The sequence below is a fragment of the Taudactylus pleione genome, unplaced genomic scaffold (assembly GCF_031769625.1).
Source record: "Taudactylus pleione unplaced genomic scaffold, aTauple2 ptg001716l, whole genome shotgun sequence".
NCBI classification, from domain to species: Eukaryota; Metazoa; Chordata; class Amphibia; order Anura; family Myobatrachidae; genus Taudactylus; species Taudactylus pleione.
The window spans coordinates 105,376-130,981 of NW_028286113.1; the positions used below are offsets into that span (position 1 = coordinate 105,376).

The 25,606-nt window shown below is 43.2% G+C and overlaps 1 protein-coding gene across 2 annotated transcripts in view; it reads left to right on the plus strand.

Moving 5' to 3' along the window:
- The first annotated feature begins 1,933 nt into the window (after window positions 1–1,933).
- LOC148439544 (uncharacterized) overlaps window positions 1,934–25,606 on the plus strand; it is a 49,282-nt gene continuing 25,609 nt past the window's right edge. Inside the window, exon 1 of one of the 2 annotated variants that reach the window (XM_088464604.1) lies at window positions 1,934–2,008. The gene's annotated coding sequence lies outside the window, so the exon portion shown is untranslated. Of the gene's footprint in view, window positions 2,009–14,177; window positions 14,284–25,606 lie in introns of those variants that run through there. The other variant, XM_088464605.1, reaches the window with a different exon arrangement.

Here is a 25,606-nt window from a genome sequence, read left to right on the forward strand (position 1 = left end):
TATACATATATGGTGTGTAATATACAGTATAGTACAGATATATAATATATACCATACAGTGTATAATATAACATACAGGATAATGTACACATGTAACATGTATGTAGTATAAATATAACACACAGTACATATAATATACATATATGGTGTGTAATATACAGTATAGTACAGATATATAATATATACCATACAGTGTATAATATAACATACAGGGTAATGTACACATGTAACATGTATGTAGTATAACATATAAAACACAGTACATATACATATATGGTGTGTAATATACAGTATAGTACATATATATAATATATACCATACAGTGTAAAATATAACATACAGGGTAATGTACACATGTAACATGTATGTAGTATAACATATAAAACACAGTACATATACATATATGGTGTGTAATATACAGTATAGTACATATATATAATATATACCATACAGTGTATAATATAACATACAGGGTAATGTACACATGTAACATGTATGTGGTATAACATATAACACACAGTACATATAATATACATATATGGTGTGTAATATACAGTATAGTACATATATATAATATATACCATACAGTGTATAATATAACATACAGGGTAATGTACAAATGTAACATGTATGTAGTGTAACATATAACACACAGTACATATAATATACATATATGGTGTGTAATATACAGTATAGTACAGATATATACTATTTACCATACAGTGTATAATATAACATACAGGGTAATGTACACATGTAACATGTATGTAGTATAACATATAAAACACAGTACATATATATATATATATATATATGGTGTGTAATATACAGTATAGTACATATATATAATATATACCATACAGTGTATAATATAACATACAGGGTAATGTACACATATAACATGTATGTAGTATAACATATAAAACACAGTACATATACATATATGGTGTGTAATATACAGTATAGTACATATATATAATATATACCATACAGTGTATAATATAACATACAGGGTAATGTACACATGTAACATGTATGTAGTGTAACATATAACACACAGTACATATAATATACATATATGGTGTGTAATATACAGTACAGTACATATATATATATATAATATATACTATACAGTGTATAATATAACATACAGGGTAATGTACACATGTAACATGTATGTAGTATAACATATAACACACAGTACATATAATATACATATATGGTGTGTAATATACAGTATAATACAGATATATAATATATACCATACAGTGTATAATATAACATACAGGGTAATGTACACATAATATGTAACATGTATGTAGCATAACATATAACACACAGCACATGTAATATACATATATGGTGTGTAATATACAGTATAGTACAGATATATAATATATACCATACAGTGTATAATATAACATACAGTGTAATGTACACATATAACATGTATGTAGTATAATATATAACACACAGTACATATAATATACATACATGGTGTGTAATATACAGTATAGTACAGATCTATAATATATACCATACAGTGTATAATATAACATACAGGATAATGTACACATGTAACATGTATGTAGTATAACACACAGAACATATACATAGAGGAATAATAACCAGCAGCCTCTCACATCTCTGTTACACCCATTCATTATCCGGGGACATAATTATATCACCTCACCCTGTTAATCCCACTGCCCCAATCCAACATGGCCGCCGGGGTGTCACATCGGTTGCCGTAGTAACGCGCATGCGCGAAACAAGTAACAAAACTGGAAAGGTGAACACTAGAGACCGATCTATATGACGACAAATTGTAGTAAAAACTCGTTTAAATCGTCGGACGGCCATTTTCCTGTGGTTCACATACTGCTTAAGAAGGAAGCAGGCGGCGAGGAGGCCATGTTCTTGTAGTCCTGTACACAACAATGAGAAACGACGCTCGTGCTTTGATGTCATCACTCACTGACTGACTCCTCCTCCATCCTCTAAGAAGGTAATGTGTTATATGTCGTTATATTATTATTATTATATAGGGGGGAGAGGGGACTGTACAGTGATATATGAGGGGGAATAACACAGCTCCCAGCACATACTGATATGTGCTATTATTATTATATAGGGGAGAGGGGACCGTACAGTGATATATGAGGGGGAATAACACAGCACCCAGCACACACTGATATGTGGTATTATTATTATATAGGGGAGAGGGGACTGTACAGTGATATATGAGGGGGAATAACACAGCTCCCAGCACACAGTGATATGTGGTATTATTATTATATAGGGGAGAGGGGACCGTACAGTGATATATGAGGGGGAATAACACAGCTCCCAGCACACACTGATATGTGGTATTATTATTATATAGGGGAGAGGGGACTGTACAGTGATATATGAGGGGGAATAACACAGCTCCCAGCACACACTGATATGTGGTATTATTATTATATAGGGGGAGAGGGGACTGTACAGTGATATATGAGGGGGAATAACACAGCTCCCAGCACACACTGATATGTGCTATTATTATATAGGGGAGAGGGGACCGTACAGTGATATATGAGGGGGAATAACACAGCTCCCAGCACACACTGATATGTGCTATTATTATATAGGGGAGAGGGGACTGTACAGTGATATATGAGGGGGAATAATACAGCACCCAGCACACACTGATATATGCTATTATTATTATATAGGGGAGAGGGGACCGTACAGTGATATATGAGGGGGAATAACTCAAATCCCAGCACACACTGATATGTGCTATTATTATTATATAGGGGAGAGGGGACTGTACAGTGATATATGAGGGGGAATAACACAGCTCCCAGCACACAGTGATATGTGGTATTATTATTATATAGGGGAGAGGGGACCGTACAGTGATATATGAGGGGGAATAACACAGCTCCCAGCACACACTGATATGTGGTATTATTATTATATAGGGGAGAGGGGACTGTACAGTGATATATGAGGGGGAATAACACAGCTCCCAGCACACACTGATATGTGGTATTATTATTATATAGGGGGAGGGGACTGTACAGTGATATATGAGGGGGAATAACACAGCTCCCAGCACACACTGATATGTGGTATTATTATTATATAGGGGAGAGGGGACTGTACAGTAATATATGAGGGGGAATAACACAGCTCCCAGCACACACTGATATGTGGTATTATTATTATATAGGTGAGAGGGGACTGTACAGTGATATATGAGGGGGAATAACACAGCTCCCAGCACACACTATGTGGTATTATAATTATATAGGGGGAGAGGGGACTGTACAGTAATATATGAGGGGGAATAACACAGCTCCCAGCACACACTGATATGTGGTATTATTATTATATAGGGGAGAGGGGACCGTACAGTGATATATGAGGGGGAATAACACAGCTCCCAGCACACAGTGATATGTGGTATTATTATTATATAGGGGAGAGGGGACCGTACAGTGATATATGAGGGGGAATAACACAGCTCCCAGCACACACTGATATGTGGTATTATCTTTATATAGGGGAGAGGGGACTGTACAGTGATATATTAGGGGGAATAACACAGCTCCCAGCACACACTGATATGTGGTATTATTATTATATAGGGGAGAGGGGACTGTACAGTGATATATGAGGGGGAATAACACAGCTCCCAGCACACACTGATATGTGGTATTATTATTATATAGGGGGAGGGGACTGTACAGTGATATATGAGGGGGAATAACACAGCTCCCAGCACACACTGATATGTGGTATTATTATTATATAGGGGAGAGGGGACTGTACAGTAATATATGAGGGGGAATAACACAGCTCCCAGCACACACTGATATGTGGTATTATTATTATATAGGTGAGAGGGGACTGTACAGTGATATATGAGGGGGAATAACACAGCTCCCAGCATACACTATGTGGTATTATAATTATATAGGGGGAGAGGGGACTGTACAGTAATATATGAGGGGGAATAACACAGCTCCCAGCACACACTGATATGTGGTATTATTATTATATAGGGGAGAGGGGACTGTACAGTGATATATGAGGGGGAATAACACAGCTCCCAGCACACACTGATATGTGCTATTATTATATAGGGGAGAGGGGACCGTACAGTGATATATGAGGGGGAATAACACAGCTCCCAGCACACACTGATATGTGCTATTATTATATAGGGGAGAGGGGACTGTACAGTGATATATGAGGGGGAATAATACAGCACCCAGCACACACTGATATATGCTATTATTATTATATAGGGGAGAGGGGAATGTACAGTGATATATGAGGGGGAATAACTCAAATCCCAGCACACACTGATATGTGCTATTATTATTATATAGGGGAGAGGGGACCGTACAGTGATATATGAGGGGGAATAACACAGCTCCCAGCACACAGTGATATGTGGTATTATTATTATATAGGGGAGAGGGGACCGTACAGTGATATATGAGGGGGAATAACACAGCTCCCAGCACACACTGATATGTGGTATTATTATTATATAGGGGAGAGGGGACTGTACAGTGATATATGAGGGGGAATAACACAGCTCCCAGCACACACTGATATGTGGTATTATTATTATATAGGGGGAGGGGACTGTACAGTGATATATGAGGGGGAATAACACAGCTCCCAGCACACACTGATATGTGGTATTATTATTATATAGGGGAGAGGGGACTGTACAGTAATATATGAGGGGGAATAACACAGCTCCCAGCACACACTGATATGTGGTATTATTATTATATAGGTGAGAGGGGACTGTACAGTGATATATGAGGGGGAATAACACAGCTCCCAGCACACACTATGTGGTATTATAATTATATAGGGGGAGAGGGGACTGTACAGTAATATATGAGGGGGAATAACACAGCTCCCAGCACACACTGATATGTGGTATTATTATTATATAGGGGAGAGGGGACCGTACAGTGATATATGAGGGGGAATAACACAGCTCCCAGCACACACTGATATGTGCTATTATTATTATATAGGGGAGAGGGGACCGTACAGTGATATATGAGGGGGAATAACACAGCTCCCAGCACACAGTGATATGTGGTATTATTATTATATAGGGGAGAGGGGACCGTACAGTGATATATGAGGGGGAATAACACAGCTCCCAGCACACACTGATATGTGGTATTATCTTTATATAGGGGAGAGGGGACTGTACAGTGATATATTAGGGGGAATAACACAGCTCCCAGCACACACTGATATGTGGTATTATTATTATATAGGGGAGAGGGGACTGTACAGTGATATATGAGGGGGAATAACACAGCTCCCAGCACACACTGATATGTGGTATTATTATTATATAGGGGGAGGGGACTGTACAGTGATATATGAGGGGGAATAACACAGCTCCCAGCACACACTGATATGTGGTATTATTATTATATAGGGGAGAGGGGACTGTACAGTAATATATGAGGGGGAATAACACAGCTCCCAGCACACACTGATATGTGGTATTATTATTATATAGGTGAGAGGGGACTGTACAGTGATATATGAGGGGGAATAACACAGCTCCCAGCATACACTATGTGGTATTATAATTATATAGGGGGAGAGGGGACTGTACAGTAATATATGAGGGGGAATAACACAGCTCCCAGCACACACTGATATGTGGTATTATTATTATATAGGGGAGAGGGGACTGTACAGTGATATATGAGGGGGAATAACACAGCTCCAAGCTCACACTGATATGTGGTATTATTATTATATAGGGGAGAGGGGACTGTACAGTGATATATGAGGGGGAATAACACAGCTCCCAGCACACACTGATATGTGCTATTATTATTATATAGGTGAGAGGGGACTGTACAGTGATATATGAGGGGGGATAACACAGCTCCCAGCACACACTGATATGTGCTATTATTATTATATAGGGGAGAGGGGACTGTACAGTAATATATGAGGGGGAATAACACAGCTCCCAGCACACACTGATATGTAGTATTATTATTATATAGGGGAGAGGGGACTGTACAGTAATATATGAGGGGGAATAACACAGCTCCCAGCACACACTGATATGTGCTATTATTATTATATAGGGGAGAGGGGACTGTACAGTGATATATGAGGGGGAATAACACAGCTCCCAGCACACACTGATATGTGCTATTATTATTATATAGGGGGAGGGGACTGTACAGTGATATATGAGGGGGAATAACACCGCTCCCAGCACACACTATGTGCTATTATTATTATATAGGGGAGAGGGGACTGTAGAGTGATATATGAGGGGGAATAACACAGCTCCCAGCACACACTGATATGTGGTATTATTATTATATAGGGGGGAGTGGACTGTACAGTGATATATGAGGGGGAATAACACAGCTCCCAGCACACACTGATATATAGTATTATTATTATATAAGGGAGAGGGGACTGTACAGTGATATATGAGGGGGAATAACACAGCTCCCAGCACACACTGATATGTGGTATTATTATTATATAGGGGAGAGGGGACTGTACAGTGATATATGAGGGGGAATAACACAGCTCCCAGCACACACTGATATGTGGTATTATTATATAGGGGGGAGTGGACTGTACAGTGATATATGAGGGGGAATAACACAGCTCCCAGCACACACTGATATGTGCTATTATTATTATATAGGGGGAGGGGACTGTACAGTGATATATGAGGGGGAATAACACCGCTCCCAGCACACACTATGTGCTATTATTATTATATAGGGGAGAGGGGACTGTACAGTGATATATGAGGGGGAATAACACAGCTCCCAGCACACACTGATATGTGCTATTATTATTATATAGGTGAGAGGGGACTGTACAGTAATATATGAGGGGGAATAACACAGCTCCCAGCACACACTGATATGTGCTATTATTATTATATAGGGGAGAGGGGACTGTACAGTAATATATGAGGGGGAATAACACAGCTCCCAGCACACACTGATATGTAGTATTATTATTATATAGGGGAGAGGGGACTGTACAGTAATATATGAGGGGGAATAACAGCTCCCAGCACACACTGATATGTAGTATTATTATTATATAGGGGGAGAGAGGGGACTGTACAGTGATATATGAGGGGGAATAACAGCTCCCAGCACACACTGATATGTGGTATTATTATTATATAGGGGAGAGGGGACCGTACAGTGAAATATGAGGGGGAATAACACAGCTCCCAGCACACACTGATATGTGCTATTATTATTATATAGGGGAGAGGGGACTGTACAGTGATATATGAGGGGGAATAACACAGCTCCCAGCAGACACTGATATGTGGTATTATTATTATATAGGGGGAGAATGGACTGTACAGTGATATATGAGGGGGAATAAAACGGCTCCCAGCACACACTGATATGTGCTATTATTATTATATAGGGAGAGGGGACTGTACAGTGATATGAGGGGGAATAACACAGCTCCCAGCACACACTGATATGTTGTATTATTATTATATAGGGGGAGAGAGGGGACTGTACAGTGATATATGAGGGGGAATAACACAGCTCCCAGCACACACTGATATGTTGTATTATTAGGGGGAGAGAGGGGACTGTACAGTGATATATGAGGGGGAATAACAGCTCCCAGCACACACTGATATGTGGTATTATTATTATATAGGGGAGAGGGGACCGTACAGTGAAATATGAGGGGGAATAACACAGCTCCCAGCACACACTGATATGTGGTATTATTATTATATAGGGGAGAGGGGACTGTACAGTGATATGAGGGGGAATAACACAGCTCCCAGCACACACTATGTGGTATTATTATTATATAGCGGAGAGGGGACTGTACAGTGATATATGAGGGGGAATAACAAAGCTCCCAGCACACACTATGTGGTATTATTATTATATAGGGGAGAGGGGACTGTACACTGATATATGAGGGGGAATAACACAGCTCCCAGCACACACTGATATGTGTTATTATTATTATATAGGGAGAGGGGACCGTACAGTGATATATGGGGGGAAATAACACAGCTCCCAGCACACACTGATATGTGGTATTATTATTATATAGGGGAGAGGGGACTGTACAGTGATATATGAGGGGGAATAACACAGCTCCCAGCACACACTGATATGTGGTATTATTATTATATAGAGGAGAGGGGACTGTACAGTGATATATGAGGGGGAATAACACAGCTCCCAGCACACACTGATATGTGTTAGTATTATTATATAGGGGGAGAGGGGACTGTACAGCAATATATGAGGGGGAATAACACAGCTCCCAGCACCCACTGATATGTGGTAGTATTATTATATAGGGGAGAGGGGACTGTACAGTGATATATGAGGGTGAATAACACAGCTCCCAGCACCCACTGATATGTGGTATTATTATTATATAGGGAAGAGGGGATTGTGGAGTGATATATGAGGGGGAATAACACAGCTCCCAGCACACACTGATATGTGGTATTATTATTATATAGGGGGAGGGGACTGTACAGTGATATATGAGGTGGAATAAAACAGCTCCCAGCGCACACTGATATGTGGTATTATTATTATAGAGGGGAGAGGTGACTGTACAGTGATATATGAGGGGGAATAACACAGCTCCCAGCACACACTGATATGTGTTATTATTATTATTATATAGGGGAGAGGGGACTGTACAGTGATATATGAGGTGGAATAACACAGCTCCCAGCACACACTGATATGTGGTAGTATTATTATATAGGGGGAGAGGGTACTGTACTGTGATATATGAGGAGGAATAACACAGCTCCCAGCACACACTGATATGTGGTATTATTATTATATAGGGGAGAGGGGACTGTACAGTGATATATGAGGGAATAACACAGCTCCCAGCACACACTGAGATGTGATATTATTATTATATAGGGGAGAGGGGAATGTACAGTGATATATGAGGTGGAATAACACAGCTCCCAGCACACACTGATATGTGGTAGTATTATTATATAGGGGAGAGGGGACTGTACAGTGATATATGAGGGGGAATAACACAGCTCCCAGCACACACTGATATGTGGTATTATTATATAGGGGAGAGGGGACTGTACAGTGATATATGAGGGGGAATAACACAGCTCCCTACACACACTGATATGTGGTATTATTATATATAGGGGAGAGGGGACCGTACAGTGATATATGAGGGGGAATAACACAGCTCCCAACACACACTGATATGTGGTATTATTATTATGTAGGGGGGAGGGGACTGTACTGTGATATATGAGGGGGAATAACACAGCTCCCAGCACACACTGATATGTGGTATTATTATATAGGGGGAGGGGACTGTACAGTGATATATGAGGTGGTATAACACAGCTCCTAGCACACACTGATATGTGGTATTATTATATAGGGGGATGGGGCTGTACAGTGATTTGAGGGGGAATAACACAGCTCCCAGCACACACTTATATGTGGTATTATTATTATATAGGGGAGAGGCGGCTGTTCAGTGATACGAGGGGGAATAACACAGCTCCCAGCACACACTGATATGTGTATTATTATATAGGGGAGAGGGGACTGTACAGTGATATATGAGGAGGAATAACACAGCTCCCAGCACACACTGATATGTGGTATTATTATATAGGGTTAGGGGACTGTACAGTGATATATGAGGGGGAATAACAGAGCTCCCAGCACACACTGATATGTGCTATTATTATTATATAGGGGAGAGGGGACTGTACAGTGATATATGAGGGGGAATAACACAGCTCCCAGCACACACTGATATGTGGTATTATTATTATATAGGGGGAGAGGGGACTGTACAGTGATATATGAGGAGGAATAACACAGCTCCCATCACACACTGATATGTGCTATTATTATTATATAGGGGAGAGGGGACTGTACAGTGATATATGAGGAGGAATAACACAGCTTCCAGCACATACTGATATGTGGTATTATTATTATATAGGGGAGAGGGCACTGTACAGTGATATATGAGGAGGAATAACACAGCTCCCAGCACACACTGATATGTGGTATTATTATATAGGGTTAGGGGACTGTACAGTGATATATGAGGAGGAATAACACAGCTCCCATCACACACTGATATGTGCTATTATTATTATATAGGGGGATGGGGCTGTACAGTGATTTGAGGGGGAATAACAAAGCTCTCAGCACACACTTATATGTGGTATTATTATTATATAGGGGAGAGGGGACTGTACAGTCATATGTGAGGGGGAATAACACAGCTCCCAGCACACACTGATATGTGGTATTATTATTATATAGTGGGGATGGGACCGTACAGTGATATATGAGGGGGAATAACACAGTTACCGGCACACACTGATATTTGGCCTTTGCCACATATATCTAATATAGCAATATTATCATTTTGGTTCCATAATTCAATGAGATTTTTTTTTTTGTATGTTTGTGGAAAGTTATAATGAAAAGTCTTTATTAGATTTCGGTGATATGTTTTTTGGAAAAATTTAGACCATCACTACTTCGCAAAGTTATTTTGCCTGACCTGGTTATTGTAGAATAGGGGGTGCACCATGCCGTTTATTCCCCCTTTTTGTCAGTACTAGTTCAGGCTGACAGGTACAGGGCAGGTTACGGATTGGGGTGGGGGGGGGGGGGCACGTATTTATTTAACCCTTTATTTACAGTTGGCTGCTAGTGAACCCTGGTAAAACAGAGGCCCTGATTCAGAGCTGGACGCTCTGACAGAGCGCTCGCTCTGAATCAGGGCCGTCCTTCCTAATTTTAGAGCGGCCTCCTTGCCGCTCGCATAGCTGTGGGTGCTTTCGGCTCTATCAGAGCCGAGAGCACTCCCACTGACATCACTTGTGATGTCAGCGGGGCCGGCCCCAGACGGTAGGTGTTCCCATGGGAACGCCTCCGTCTGGGCAGCAACGCCCCCGGCACGCCCACCAAAGGGGACGTGCTCTCATTCAACATCGTCAGCACGCCCCCTTTGTAGCGAGACCCATAGCGACGGCTTGGCCGTCGCTATCCGGGTCTCGCGCATGCGCACGACGGAGCCGGCTCCCTTGTGCACTGGGCCAACATCGACCCGCTTGCGAGCGCTCAGCGCTCGCAAGCGGGTCTGAAATAGGCCCAGAGTTCCTTATGATAGGCTGCAGTTACATTTGGGCATAAAGAACATGTGCGGAATCTCGTTAGACACTTAGACATCAGGTATCAGCCACAATCAAATCCTCATTCCTTCATCTGAGGAACATAGCCAGAATCAAGCACAATTCCCTCAGAAGATCTGCCTTAAGTCATACATGCATTTATATCATCAGGCCTAGAGTATTGCAACGCCCTCTACCTGGTTCTCCCAGCAGAATAATTGCACCGCTTGCAGATGGTACAAAATGCAGCTGCCAGGCTATTAACCAACCAGCCCCGTTTCAGCCACATAACACCCACTCTCTTCTCCCTTATCTGTCTGCCTGTAAGATGGCGAATCATTTTCAAGATTGGCTTATTCATTGACTTTCACGGCCCTACATGACCAGGGCCCGAGATACCTGAAGCAGCTTCTGATCACTTTCTGCCCCACTCGATTACTGCGATCCATTGACGAAGGGCTATTACGAGTACCTAGACTCTCCCTGAATTCGATTGGGGGTCGGGCATTCAGCTTTGTGTTTCCGACTCTGTAGAACTCGCTTCCCCACACAGTTCGAGAAGACTCCACTCTGGAATCCATCAAAAATAGACTCAAGAGTTTCCAGTTCAAACAAGTGTCTCACTAATGTCCCTTCTTAAGCTTGTTTGTATTTTATGCTATAAAGGCAAATGTAAAGCACTTTGAGTCCTCTTAGGAGACACGTGCTTTATAGATAACATTTTTATCACATACTCAGGTCACGCAGTTCCAACACACAAAACGGAAGAGGGTGAGCCCCTCCTGGGTCCCTTAACTAATCAAGCAAAGTGTATGTGCTGTGCATGCACGCTTTTCACATTGTCCCTAATGGATAGTGTGGAGTGGTCACTACTCTGTGTCTGAGACCACCTGGCCAGATAGCCTCCGCCCAGGTGCCATCACGTCTGGACTGGGGAGATGATTCCCTCCAAGACTTTCCTTCCAAAATTCTGCTAAGGGACCTGACCACCCTTTCTGGCTGCATTTGGGCTCCAGAGGTAGGTAGACAAGATCCCCAGGCATCAGACTCCTGACCACCGAGTGTGGAACTCCAGTCAGCAATTAGCTGGCTGTACTGGCCAACTCTCTGCACCTCCTCATACCACTCTGAGCCTTGAGGCTGCAGGACAAGTTATTCTAGTTCCCTGGGATGGGGACAGGGGGAACCAGCAGCCCATGGAGGGCTCCAGATCCTCCTAGACGACCTCGGAAAAAAGTAAGTGCATATTTGGGATAGCAGTATGCAGAGGTAATGGTAAGTGTCGTCAACGTACTGTGACCTCTCCGAAATGCCTAAACCTGCATCATTTGTAATCTGACATCTCGTGAGTCAGTGTGAACACCGGCTAGGCCAATCTTGGCAAGAGTTTGAAAGGGGAATGATAGTGTCTCATGGATGGGACATTCCAATTCCGAAGTTAACATTCCATTATATATGGTGTGACACGGGTACCGGGAATACCTCATGGAAGGCATTACCACCCACTGTGGACAGCACAATGGCCAACCACAGGTGCTTAATGATCGTGACTAGCAGCATCTGTCCAGAATTGTCCATAGTAACAGACAAGTGACACTGGCTCAAATCACATCCACATTCAATGCAGGAGGTACCTGACGCATATCCAGCAGGTCAGTGCAGCGTTCTTTATCTTCCATGGGATATGGGAGCAGAAGACCCACCCGAAGTACTCTGTTACCACTATGACAGGGGACACTTTGTCTCACCTGGGCTCATGACATAGGATCCTGGAGGACTGGCAACATGTGGTGTGGTCCGATGGCAGGGTTCAGGTGTGGTGCAGAACCCATGAGGCCATGGATTCCAGTTGTCAACAAGGCACTGTGCAGGCTGGTGGTGGTTCCATAATAGTGTGTTCACGTGGCATGGGTTGAGTCCGCTGGTCTGCCTGAACCCGTCATTGACCGGTAACCGATATGTTGCTTTGCTTGATGACCATTTGCAGCCCTTCATCGACTTCATGTACCCCCCACAAAAATCGGTCTCACATTGTACAAAATTATTTTCAGGGTCATTCTGGAGAGTTCCGATAAATGGTATGGCCACCACATACACCCGCCATGAAACCAATGGAGCATCTTTGGAACGTGGTGGACAGGTCCATTTGCACCCTAGATCCCGTACTTACAAATATCATGTAACTGCGGGAAGCTATCCAGACAGTATGGGTCAGCATCTCTCCACAGGTCTTCCATCCACTTGTGGAATCGAGGCCACGTCGCGTTGCTACAATTTGCTGGGCTAGGATGGGTCCTACACGATACTAGGCACCTATCCCATGACTTTTGACACTTCAGTGTTTCAGGCACATTTTTATATACAATTACATTTAACCTTGTTTTTATATTACATTCTGTGCCTAATGCTCATCACACGGCTTCACATACCCAAGAGCTGCAGCGCTTTAGCGCAATATAAATTTTGAATACAGTTTATTTTATTATACTTGCCTTTGGTACACTAGTCCCAGCACTGTGAGTTTAACCATTTTCCTGCTGGCGGCAATGGGAGCTACTCCCCCTGTTCTCAGAACACTGCAGCACATACAGTGCCCGGCGCTGAGCGCCAGACTTCCCCCCCTGCAGTCTGGGAAGTGCTGGTACTGTTTCCCGGTGCAGCACGGCACCCCGGGGATTAACTGCGTACCGTCACAACCACCAGACTTGGTCCGGGCTGCAGCACACTTTTTCCCTTCTGCACACAGGTGCCGTCTGTCCCTCACCCCCATCGTGCCACACTCCTAACTCTGGAGCCTGGAACATTTGTTCCGGCGGCAGAGGCTCTGTGCCGCAGGTACTTGCAGCACATACAACACATTACATTTCATTTGTACTTATCCTAGCGCCTCCCTGACTTCCTTTGATGTGGATCTTCGTCCACAGCTTCTTACAGAATCGGGCCTCACTTCAGCTGCTCCCTCCTATGGGCACCGAGTTGCTCACCTACACCGCCTTCACCATTGGCATCTGGGAGAAGATCGGGTAGTGGATCGTTGTCTGGTACTTCCATCGGTAAGTAGCAAACCATCACATGCTCATGGTATGCCTCAAACATGTTACATGGTAGGCAATATGCCGCTTAAAATGAACATCACATGACACTTGGTATTTTGTGACCATGCATGGTTCAACTTGGGCAGTCAGGAACTCGGGCACCTTCAGCCCAACATCATGCACCCACGATCATGCCAAGATTCCTGCTTGGTCTGTGATGATCCAGGGTTTCTGCAAGACCCCTGAGGCTCTGTAACTGATCGCTGATCCTTTCTCATACTCCACCACAGAGACATCCTGTACAGGCAGTTTGAGGGCTCCCTGGACTCTGACCATATAGTAACTTGAAGGTGGACTCAGATTCTTGTTGAGCTGCCCTTTCGTCTGGGGTTGTATGGAGTAGCATGACTCTGCACTTTTCCCTGAGACATTGGGCAGTTGTCCCATGAACTGCATGCCTTCATCTGTTAGGACCTCACTGAGGAAATAGACCCTGTTGAATATTCCTCTGTGGTGTTCCTGGAAAGAGCTACAGTCTCAGGAATCTTCAAGGCACGATCTGGACACAATGCCGATATTCCACTTATCATGGTCAACGTTTTTCTACTGCACCTAAGTAGCTAAATAGTCGTACTGTGTGTCCAAAGTGTGTGCGTCCAGTCACAGGACCGATTGAGACGCACAGAGTCTAACATGTATTGGGCGGTGGCTGGGAAGCGGCTTCTAAGATGGACGGTGATGGTCCATCCTACGGGTTTGTAATGGAAGTGTTGCAGAAGTAGATGCTAACAGAGGGCGCTAAGTCACCAATATTGGAGATCATAGTCTGCTGAAGATTCTGCTCCTATCATGGGGCTGGTGCGGGTCACGGTGGTGTACGCTATGGGTGACATATGCTGTGCACTAAGACTCTGGGACCATCACTTGTTCCATGAAAGGTAAGTTTGGTGCCTCCATAGTTGGCTAGGAGACCGCTCTCCTGGATCTCTCAGTTTTTATTAGGGGGTGTATATTGGGTCTGCTGGGGTCATTCGTAAGTCGGGGGTCTATCACTAAGTCTTGGCTCTGAGATTTATTGGAGATCTGTTCCTGGGATTAGATCCTCCCCCTAAGCTGAAGGCAGCAGTATGTGTAAAAGTATATTGCTGGGACGTTCTCCTCCTTCAGAGTCAGTTTAAGCTTATACAGCAGTACTGACCTGAGAAGTACTGGCCATCATCCCTTCCAGGGTTACGCTGCCATTTGCAAGTTCCCAATTAGTTTTCCTCCAATTAACTCATCACCTCTCCCTTCTCTTCTCTTAGTTCTATTTAGGTCTTCAAGTCTTCTCTTTAAGTTGTTACATAGCCCATGTATCATTGTATTAGCTTTTCTATTGGCTTTTTTTTTGTGAAATACGTTTTCTACAACTGTACACAGTATTCAGGGGGAAGTATTACTAGTGCCCTGTATAGTGGTAATATAACCCCCCTCTCCCTGCTACTAATACCTCTTCCTATACACAGTACTCTTATACACAGTATTCAGGGGGAAGTATTACCAGTGCCCTATATAGTGGTAATATAACCCCCCTCTCCCTGCTACTAATACCTCTTCTTATACACAGTACTCTTATACACAGTACTCAGGGGGAAGTATTACCAGTGCCCTATATAGTGGTAATATAACCCCCCTCTCCCTGCTACTAATATCTCTTCCTATACACAGTACTCTTATACACAGTACTCAGGGGGAAGTATTACCAGTGCCCTATATAGTGGTAATATAACCCCCCTCTCCCTGCTACTAATACCTCTTCCTATACACAGTACTCTTATACACAGTACTCAGGGGGAAGTATTACCAGTGCCCTATATAGTGGTAATATAACCCCCCTCTCCCTGCTACTAATACCTCTTCCTATACACAGTACTCTTATACACAGTACTCAGGAGAAAGTATTACTAGTGCCCTGTATAGTGGTAATATAACCCCCCTCTCCCTGCTGCTAATACCTCTTCCTATACACAGTACTCTTATACACAGTACTCAGGGGGAAGTATTACCAGTGCCCTATATAGTGGTAATATAACCCCCCTCTCCCTGCTACTAATACCTCTTCCTATACACAGTACTCTTATACACAGTACTCAGGAGAAAGTATTACTAGTGCCCTGTATAGTGGTAATATAACCCCCCTCTCCCTGCTGCTAATACCTCTTCCTATACACAGTACTCTTATACACAGTACTCAGGGGGAAGTATTACCAGTGCCCTGTATAGTGGTAATATAACCCCCCTCTCCCTGCTACTAATACCTCTTCCTATACACAGTACTCTTATACACAGTACTCAGGGGGAAGTATTACCAGTGCCCTATATAGTGGTAATGTAACCCCCCTCTCCCTGCTACTAATACCTCTTCCTATACACAGTACTCTTATACACAGTACTCAGGGGGAAGTATTACCAGTGCCCTGTATAGTGGTAATGTAACCCCCCTCTTCCTATACACAGTACTCAGGGGGAAGTATTACCTGTGTCCTATATAGTGGTAATATAACCCCCCTCTCCCTGCTACTAATACCTCTTCCTATACACAGTACTCTTATACACAGTACTCAGGGGGAAGTATTACCAGTGCCCTATATAGTGGTAATGTAACCCCCCTCTTCCTATACACAGTACTCTTATACACAGTACTCAGGGGGAAGTATTACCAGTGCCCTATATAGTGGTAATGTAACCCCCCTCTTCCTATACACAGTACTCTTATACACAGTACTCAGGGGGAAGTATTACCAGTGCCCTATATAGTGGTAATGTAACCCCCCTCTTCCTATACACAGTACTCTTATACACAGTACTCAGGGGGAAGTATTACCAGTGCCCTATATAGTGGAAATATAACCCCCCTCTCCCTGCTACTAATACCTCTTCCTATACACAGTACTCAGGGGGAAGTATTACCAGTGCCCTGTATAGTGGTAATATAACCCTCCTCTCCCTGCTACTAATACCTCTTCCTATACACAGTACTCTTATACACAGTACTCTTATACACAGTACTCAGGGGGAAGTATTACCTGTGCCCTATATAGTGGTAATATAACCCCCCTCTCCCTGCTACTAATACCTCTTCCTATACACAGTACTCAGGGGGAAGTATTACCAGTGCCCTATATAGTGGTAATATAACCCCCCTCTCCCTGCTACTAATACCTCTTCTTATACACAGTACTCTTATACACCGTACTCAGGGGGAAGTATTACCAGTGCCCTATATAGTGGTAATATAACCCCCCTCTCCCTGCTACTAATACCTCTTCTTATACACAGTACTCTTATACACAGTACTCAGGGGGAAGTATTACCAGTGCCCTATATAGTGGTAATATAACCCCCCTCTCCCTGCTACTAATACCTCTTCTTATACACAGTACTCTTATACACAGTACTCAGGGGGAAGTATTACCAGTGCCCTATATAGTGGTAATATAACCCCCCTCTCCCTGCTACTAATACCTCTTCCTATACACAGTACTCTTATACACAGTACTCTTATACACAGTACTCAGGGGGAAGTATTACCAGTGCCCTATATAGTGGTAATATAACCCCCCTCTCCCTGCTACTAATACCTCTTCTTATACACAGTACTCTTATACACAGTACTCAGGGGGAAGTATTACCAGTGCCCTATATAGTGGTAATATAACCCCCCTCTCCCTGCTACTAATACCTCTTCTTATACACAGTACTCTTATACACAGTACTCAGGGGGAAGTATTACCAGTGCCCTATATAGTGGTAATATAACCCCCCTCTCCCTGCTACTAATACCTCTTCTTATACACAGTACTCTTATACACAGTAGTCAGGGGGAAGTATTACCAGTGCCCTGTATAGTGGTAATATAACCCCCCTCTACCTGCTACTAATACCTCTTCCTATACACAGTACTCAGGGGGAAGTATTACCAGTGCCCTATATAGTGGTAATATAACCCCCCTCTCCCTGCTACTAATACCTCTTCTTATACACAGTACTCTTATACACAGTAGTCAGGGGGAAGTATTACCAGTGCCCTGTATAGTGGTAATATAACCCCCCTCTACCTGCTACTAATACCTCTTCCTATACACAGTACTCAGGGGGAAGTATTACCAGTGCCCTATATAGTGGTAATATAACCCCCCTCTCCCTGCTACTAATACCTCTTCTTATACACAGTACTCTTATACACAGTACTCAGGGGGAAGTATTACCTGTGCCCTATATAGTGGTAATGTAACCCCCCTCTTCCTGCTACTAATACCTCTTCTTATACACAGTACTCTTATACACAGTACTCCGGGGTCAAGTATTACCTGTGCCCTATATAGTGGTAATGTAACCCCCCTCTTCCTGCTACTAATACCTCTTCCTATACACAGTACTCTTATACACAGTACTCAGGGGGAAGTATTACCAGTGCCCTGTATAGTGGTAATATAACCCCCCTCTCCCTGCTACTAATACCTCTTCTTATACACAGTACTCTTATACACAGTAGTCAGGGGGAAGTATTACCAGTGCCCTGTATAGTGGTAATATAACCCCCCTCTACCTGCTACTAATACCTCTTCCTATACACAGTACTCAGGGGGAAGTATTACCAGTGCCCTATATAGTGGTAATATAACCCCCCTCTCCCTGCTACTAATACCTCTTCTTATACACAGTACTCTTATACACAGTACTCAGGGGGAAGTATTACCAGTGCCCTATATAGTGGTAATGTAACCCCCCTCTACCTATACACAGTACTCTTATACACAGTACTCAGGGGGAAGTATTACCAGTGCCCTATATAGTGGTAATGTAACCCCCCTCTTCCTGCTACTAATACCTCTTCCTATACACAGTACTCTTATACACAGTACTCAGGGGGAAGTATTACCAGTGCCCTATATAGTGGTAATGTAACCCCCCTCTTCCTATACACAGTACTCTTATACACAGTACTCTTATACACAGTACTCAGGAGGAAGTATTACCAGTGCCCTATATAGTGGTAATGTAACCCCCCTCTACCTATACACAGTACTCTTATACACAGTACTCAGGGGGAAGTATTACCAGTGCCCGATATAGTGGTAATATAACCCCCCTCTCCCTGCTACTAATACCTCTTCCTATACACAGTACTCTTATACACAGTACTCGGGGGGAAGTATTACCAGTGCCCTATATAGTGGTGATATAACCCCCCTCTCCCTGCTACTAATACCTCTTCCTATACACAGTACTCTTATACACAGTACTCAGGGGGAAGTATTACCAGTGCCCTATATAGTGGTAATATAACCCCCCTCTCCCTGCTACTAATACCTCTTCTACACAGCACTCAGGAGGAAGTATTACCAGTGCCCTATATAGTGGTAATGTAACCCCCCTCTTCCTATACACAGTACTCTTATACACAATACTCAGCAGGAAGTATTACCAGTGCCCTATATAGTGGTAATATAACCCCCCTCTCCCTGCTACTAATACCTCTTCCTATACACAGTACTCTTCTACATAGTACTCAGGGGGAAGTATTACCAGTGCCCTATATAGTGGTAATATAACCCCCCTCTTCCTATACACAGTACTCTTATACACAGTACTCTTATACACAGTACTCAGGGGGAAGTATTACCAGTGCCCTGTATAGTGGTAATGTAACCCCCCTCTTCCTATACACAGTACTCAGGGGGAAGTATTACCTGTGTCCTATATAGTGGTAATATAACCCCCCTCTCCCTGCTACTAATACCTCTTCCTATACACAGTACTCTTATACACAGTACTCAGGGGGAAGTATTACCAGTGCCCTATATAGTGGTAATATAACCCCCCTCTCCCTGCTACTAATACCTCTTCCTATACACAGTACTCTTATACACAGTACTCAGGGGGAAGTATTACCAGTGCCCTATATAGTGGTGATATAACCCCCCTCTCCCTGCTACTAATACCTCTTCTTATACACAGTACTCTTATACACAGTACTCAGGGGGAAGTATTACCAGTGCCCTATATAGTGGTAATGTAACCCCCCTCTCCCTGCTACTAATACCTCTTCCTATACACAGTACTCTTATACACAGTACTCAGGGGGAAGTATTACCAGTGCCCTATATAGTGGTAATATAACCCCCCTCTTCCTATACACAGTACTCTTATACACAGTACTCAGGGGGAAATATTACCAGTGCCCTATATAGTGGTAATGTAACCCCCCTCTTCCTATACACAGTACTCTTATACACAGTACTCAGGGGGAAGTATTACCAGTGCCCTATATAGTGGTAATGTAACCCCCCTCTTCCTATACACAGTACTCTTATACACAGTACTCAGGGGGAAGTATTACCAGTGCCCTATATAGTGGTAATGTAACCCCCTTCTTCCTATACACAGTACTCTTATACACAGTACTCAGGGGGAAGTATTACCAGTGCCCTATATAGTGGTAATGTAACCCCCCTCTTCCTATACACAGTACTCTTATACACAGTACTCAGGGGGAAGTATTACCAATGCCCTATATAGTGGTAATATAACCCCCCTCTCCCTGCTACTAATACCTCTTCCTATACACAGTACTCTTATACACAGTACTCAGGGGGAAGTATTACCAGTGCCCTGTATAGTGGTAATATAACCCCCCTCTCCCTGCTACTAATACCTCTTCCTATACACAGTACTCTTATACACAGTACTCAGGGGGAAGTATTACCAGTGCCCTACATAGTGGTAATATAACCCCCCTCTCCCTGCTACTAATACCTCTTCTTATACACAGTACTCTTATACACCGTACTCAGGGGGAAGTATTACCAGTGCCCTATATAGTGGTAATATAACCCCCCTCTCCCTGCTACTAATACCTCTTCTTATACACAATACTCTTATACACAGTACTCAGGGGGAAGTATTACCAGTGCCCTATATAGTGGTAATATAACCCCCCTCTCCCTGCTACTAATACCTCTTCTTATACACAGTACTCTTATACACAGCACTCAGGAGGAAGTATTACCAGTGCCCTATATAGTGGTAATGTAACCCCCCTCTTCCTATACACAGTACTCTTATACACAGTACTCAGGGGGAAGTATTACCAGTGCCCTATATAGTGGTAATATAACCCCCCTCTCCCTGCTACTAATACCTCTTCCTATACACAGTACTCTTATACACAGTACTCAGGGGGAAGTATTACCAGTGCCCTATATAGTGGTAATATAACCCCCCTCTCCCTGCTACTAATACCTCTTCCTATACACAGTACTCTTATACACAGTACTCAGGAGAAAGTATTACTAGTGCCCTGTATAGTGGTAATATAACCCCCCTCTCCCTGCTGCTAATACCTCTTCCTATACACAGTACTCTTATACACAGTACTCAGGGGGAAGTATTACCAGTGCCCTATATAGTGGTAATATAACCCCCCTCTCCCTGCTACTAATACCTCTTCCTATACACAGTACTCTTATACACAGTACTCAGGAGAAAGTATTACTAGTGCCCTGTATAGTGGTAATATAACCCCCCTCTCCCTGCTGCTAATACCTCTTCCTATACACAGTACTCTTATACACAGTACTCAGGGGGAAGTATTACCAGTGCCCTGTATAGTGGTAATATAACCCCCCTCTCCCTGCTACTAATACCTCTTCCTATACACAGTACTCTTATACACAGTACTCAGGGGGAAGTATTACCAGTGCCCTATATAGTGGTAATGTAACCCCCCTCTCCCTGCTACTAATACCTCTTCCTATACACAGTACTCTTATACACAGTACTCAGGGGGAAGTATTACCAGTGCCCTGTATAGTGGTAATGTAACCCCCCTCTTCCTATACACAGTACTCAGGGGGAAGTATTACCTGTGTCCTATATAGTGGTAATATAACCCCCCTCTCCCTGCTACTAATACCTCTTCCTATACACAGTACTCTTATACACAGTACTCAGGGGGAAGTATTACCAGTGCCCTATATAGTGGTAATGTAACCCCCCTCTTCCTATACACAGTACTCTTATACACAGTACTCAGGGGGAAGTATTACCAGTGCCCTATATAGTGGTAATGTAACCCCCCTCTTCCTATACACAGTACTCTTATACACAGTACTCAGGGGGAAGTATTACCAGTGCCCTATATAGTGGTAATGTAACCCCCCTCTTCCTATACACAGTACTCTTATACACAGTACTCAGGGGGAAGTATTACCAGTGCCCTATATAGTGGAAATATAACCCCCCTCTCCCTGCTACTAATACCTCTTCCTATACACAGTACTCAGGGGGAAGTATTACCAGTGCCCTGTATAGTGGTAATATAACCCTCCTCTCCCTGCTACTAATACCTCTTCTATACACAGTACTCTTATACACAGTACTCTTATACACAGTACTCTTATACACAGTACTCAGGGGGAAGTATTACCTGTGCCCTATATAGTGGTAATATAACCCCCCTCTCCCTGCTACTAATACCTCTTCCTATACACAGTACTCAGGGGGAAGTATTACCAGTGCCCTATATAGTGGTAATATAACCCCCCTCTCCCTGCTACTAATACCTCTTCTTATACACAGTACTCTTATACACCGTACTCAGGGGGAAGTATTACCAGTGCCCTATATAGTGGTAATATAACCCCCCTCTCCCTGCTACTAATACCTCTTCTTATACACAGTACTCTTATACACAGTACTCAGGGGGAAGTATTACCAGTGCCCTATATAGTGGTAATATAACCCCCCTCTCCCTGCTACTAATACCTCTTCTTATACACAGTACTCTTATACACAGTACTCAGGGGGAAGTATTACCAGTGCCCTATATAGTGGTAATATAACCCCCCTCTCCCTGCTACTAATACCTCTTCCTATACACAGTACTCTTATACACAGTACTCTTATACACAGTACTCAGGGGGAAGTATTACCAGTGCCCTATATAGTGGTAATATAACCCCCCTCTCCCTGCTACTAATACCTCTTCTTATACACAGTACTCTTATACACAGTACTCAGGGGGAAGTATTACCAGTGCCCTATATAGTGGTAATATAACCCCCCTCTCCCTGCTACTAATACCTCTTCTTATACACAGTACTCTTATACACAGTACTCAGGGGGAAGTATTACCAGTGCCCTATATAGTGGTAATATAACCCCCCTCTCCCTGCTACTAATACCTCTTCTTATACACAGTACTCTTATACACAGTAGTCAGGGGGAAGTATTACCAGTGCCCTGTATAGTGGTAATATAACCCCCCTCTACCTGCTACTAATACCTCTTCCTATACACAGTACTCAGGGGGAAGTATTACCAGTGCCCTATATAGTGGTAATATAACCCCCCTCTCCCTGCTACTAATACCTCTTCTTATACACAGTACTCTTATACACAGTAGTCAGGGGGAAGTATTACCAGTGCCCTGTATAGTGGTAATATAACCCCCCTCTACCTGCTACTAATACCTCTTCCTATACACAGTACTCAGGGGGAAGTATTACCAGTGCCCTATATAGTGGTAATATAACCCCCCTCTCCCTGCTACTAATACCTCTTCTTATACACAGTACTCTTATACACAGTACTCAGGGGGAAGTATTACCTGTGCCCTATATAGTGGTAATGTAACCCCCCTCTTCCTGCTACTAATACCTCTTCTTATACACAGTACTCTTATACACAGTACTCCGGGGTCAAGTATTACCTGTGCCCTATATAGTGGTAATGTAACCCCCCTCTTCCTGCTACTAATACCTCTTCCTATACACAGTACTCTTATACACAGTACTCAGGGGGAAGTATTACCAGTGCCCTGTATAGTGGTAATATAACCCCCCTCTCCCTGCTACTAATACCTCTTCTTATACACAGTACTCTTATACACAGTAGTCAGGGGGAAGTATTACCAGTGCCCTGTATAGTGGTAATATAACCCCCCTCTACCTGCTACTAATACCTCTTCCTATACACAGTACTCAGGGGGAAGTATTACCAGTGCCCTATATAGTGGTAATATAACCCCCCTCTCCCTGCTACTAATACCTCTTCTTATACACAGTACTCTTATACACAGTACTCAGGGGGAAGTATTACCAGTGCCCTATATAGTGGTAATGTAACCCCCCTCTACCTATACACAGTACTCTTATACACAGTACTCAGGGGGAAGTATTACCAGTGCCCTATATAGTGGTAATGTAACCCCCCTCTTCCTGCTACTAATACCTCTTCCTATACACAGTACTCTTATACACAGTACTCAGGGGGAAGTATTACCAGTGCCCTATATAGTGGTAATGTAACCCCCCTCTTCCTATACACAGTACTCTTATACACAGTACTCTTATACACAGTACTCAGGAGGAAGTATTACCAGTGCCCTATATAGTGGTAATGTAACCCCCCTCTACCTATACACAGTACTCTTATACACAGTACTCAGGGGGAAGTATTACCAGTGCCCGATATAGTGGTAATATAACCCCCCTCTCCCTGCTACTAATACCTCTTCCTATACACAGTACTCTTATACACAGTACTCGGGGGGAAGTATTACCAGTGCCCTATATAGTGGTGATATAACCCCCCTCTCCCTGCTACTAATACCTCTTCCTATACACAGTACTCTTATACACAGTACTCAGGGGGAAGTATTACCAGTGCCCTATATAGTGGTAATGTAACCCCCCTCTCCCTGCTACTAATACCTCTTCTTATACACAGTACTCTTATACACAGTACACAGGGGGAAGTATTACCAGTGCCCTGTATAGTGGTAATATAACCCCCCTCTCCCTGCTACTAATACCTCTTCCTATACACAGTACTCTTATACACAGTACTCAGGGCGAAGTATTACCAGTGCCCTATATAGTGGTAATATAACCCCCCTCTCCCTGCTACTAATACCTCTTCCTATACACAGTACTCTTCTACATAGTACTCAGGGGGAAGTATTACCAGTGCCCTGTATAGTGGTAATATAACCCTCCTCTCCCTGCTACTAATACCTCTTCCTATACACAGTACTCTTATACACAGTACTCAGGTGGAAGTATTACCAGTGCCCTATATAGTGGTAATATAACCCCCCTCTCCCTGCTACTAATACCTCTTCCTATACACAGTACTCTTATACACAGTACTCAGGGGGAAGTATTACCAGTGCCCTATATAGTGGTAATATAACCCCCCTCTCCCTGCTACTAATACCTCTTCCTATACACAGTACTCAGGGGGGGAAGTATTACCAGTGCCCTATATAGTGGCAATATAACCCCCCTCTCCCTGC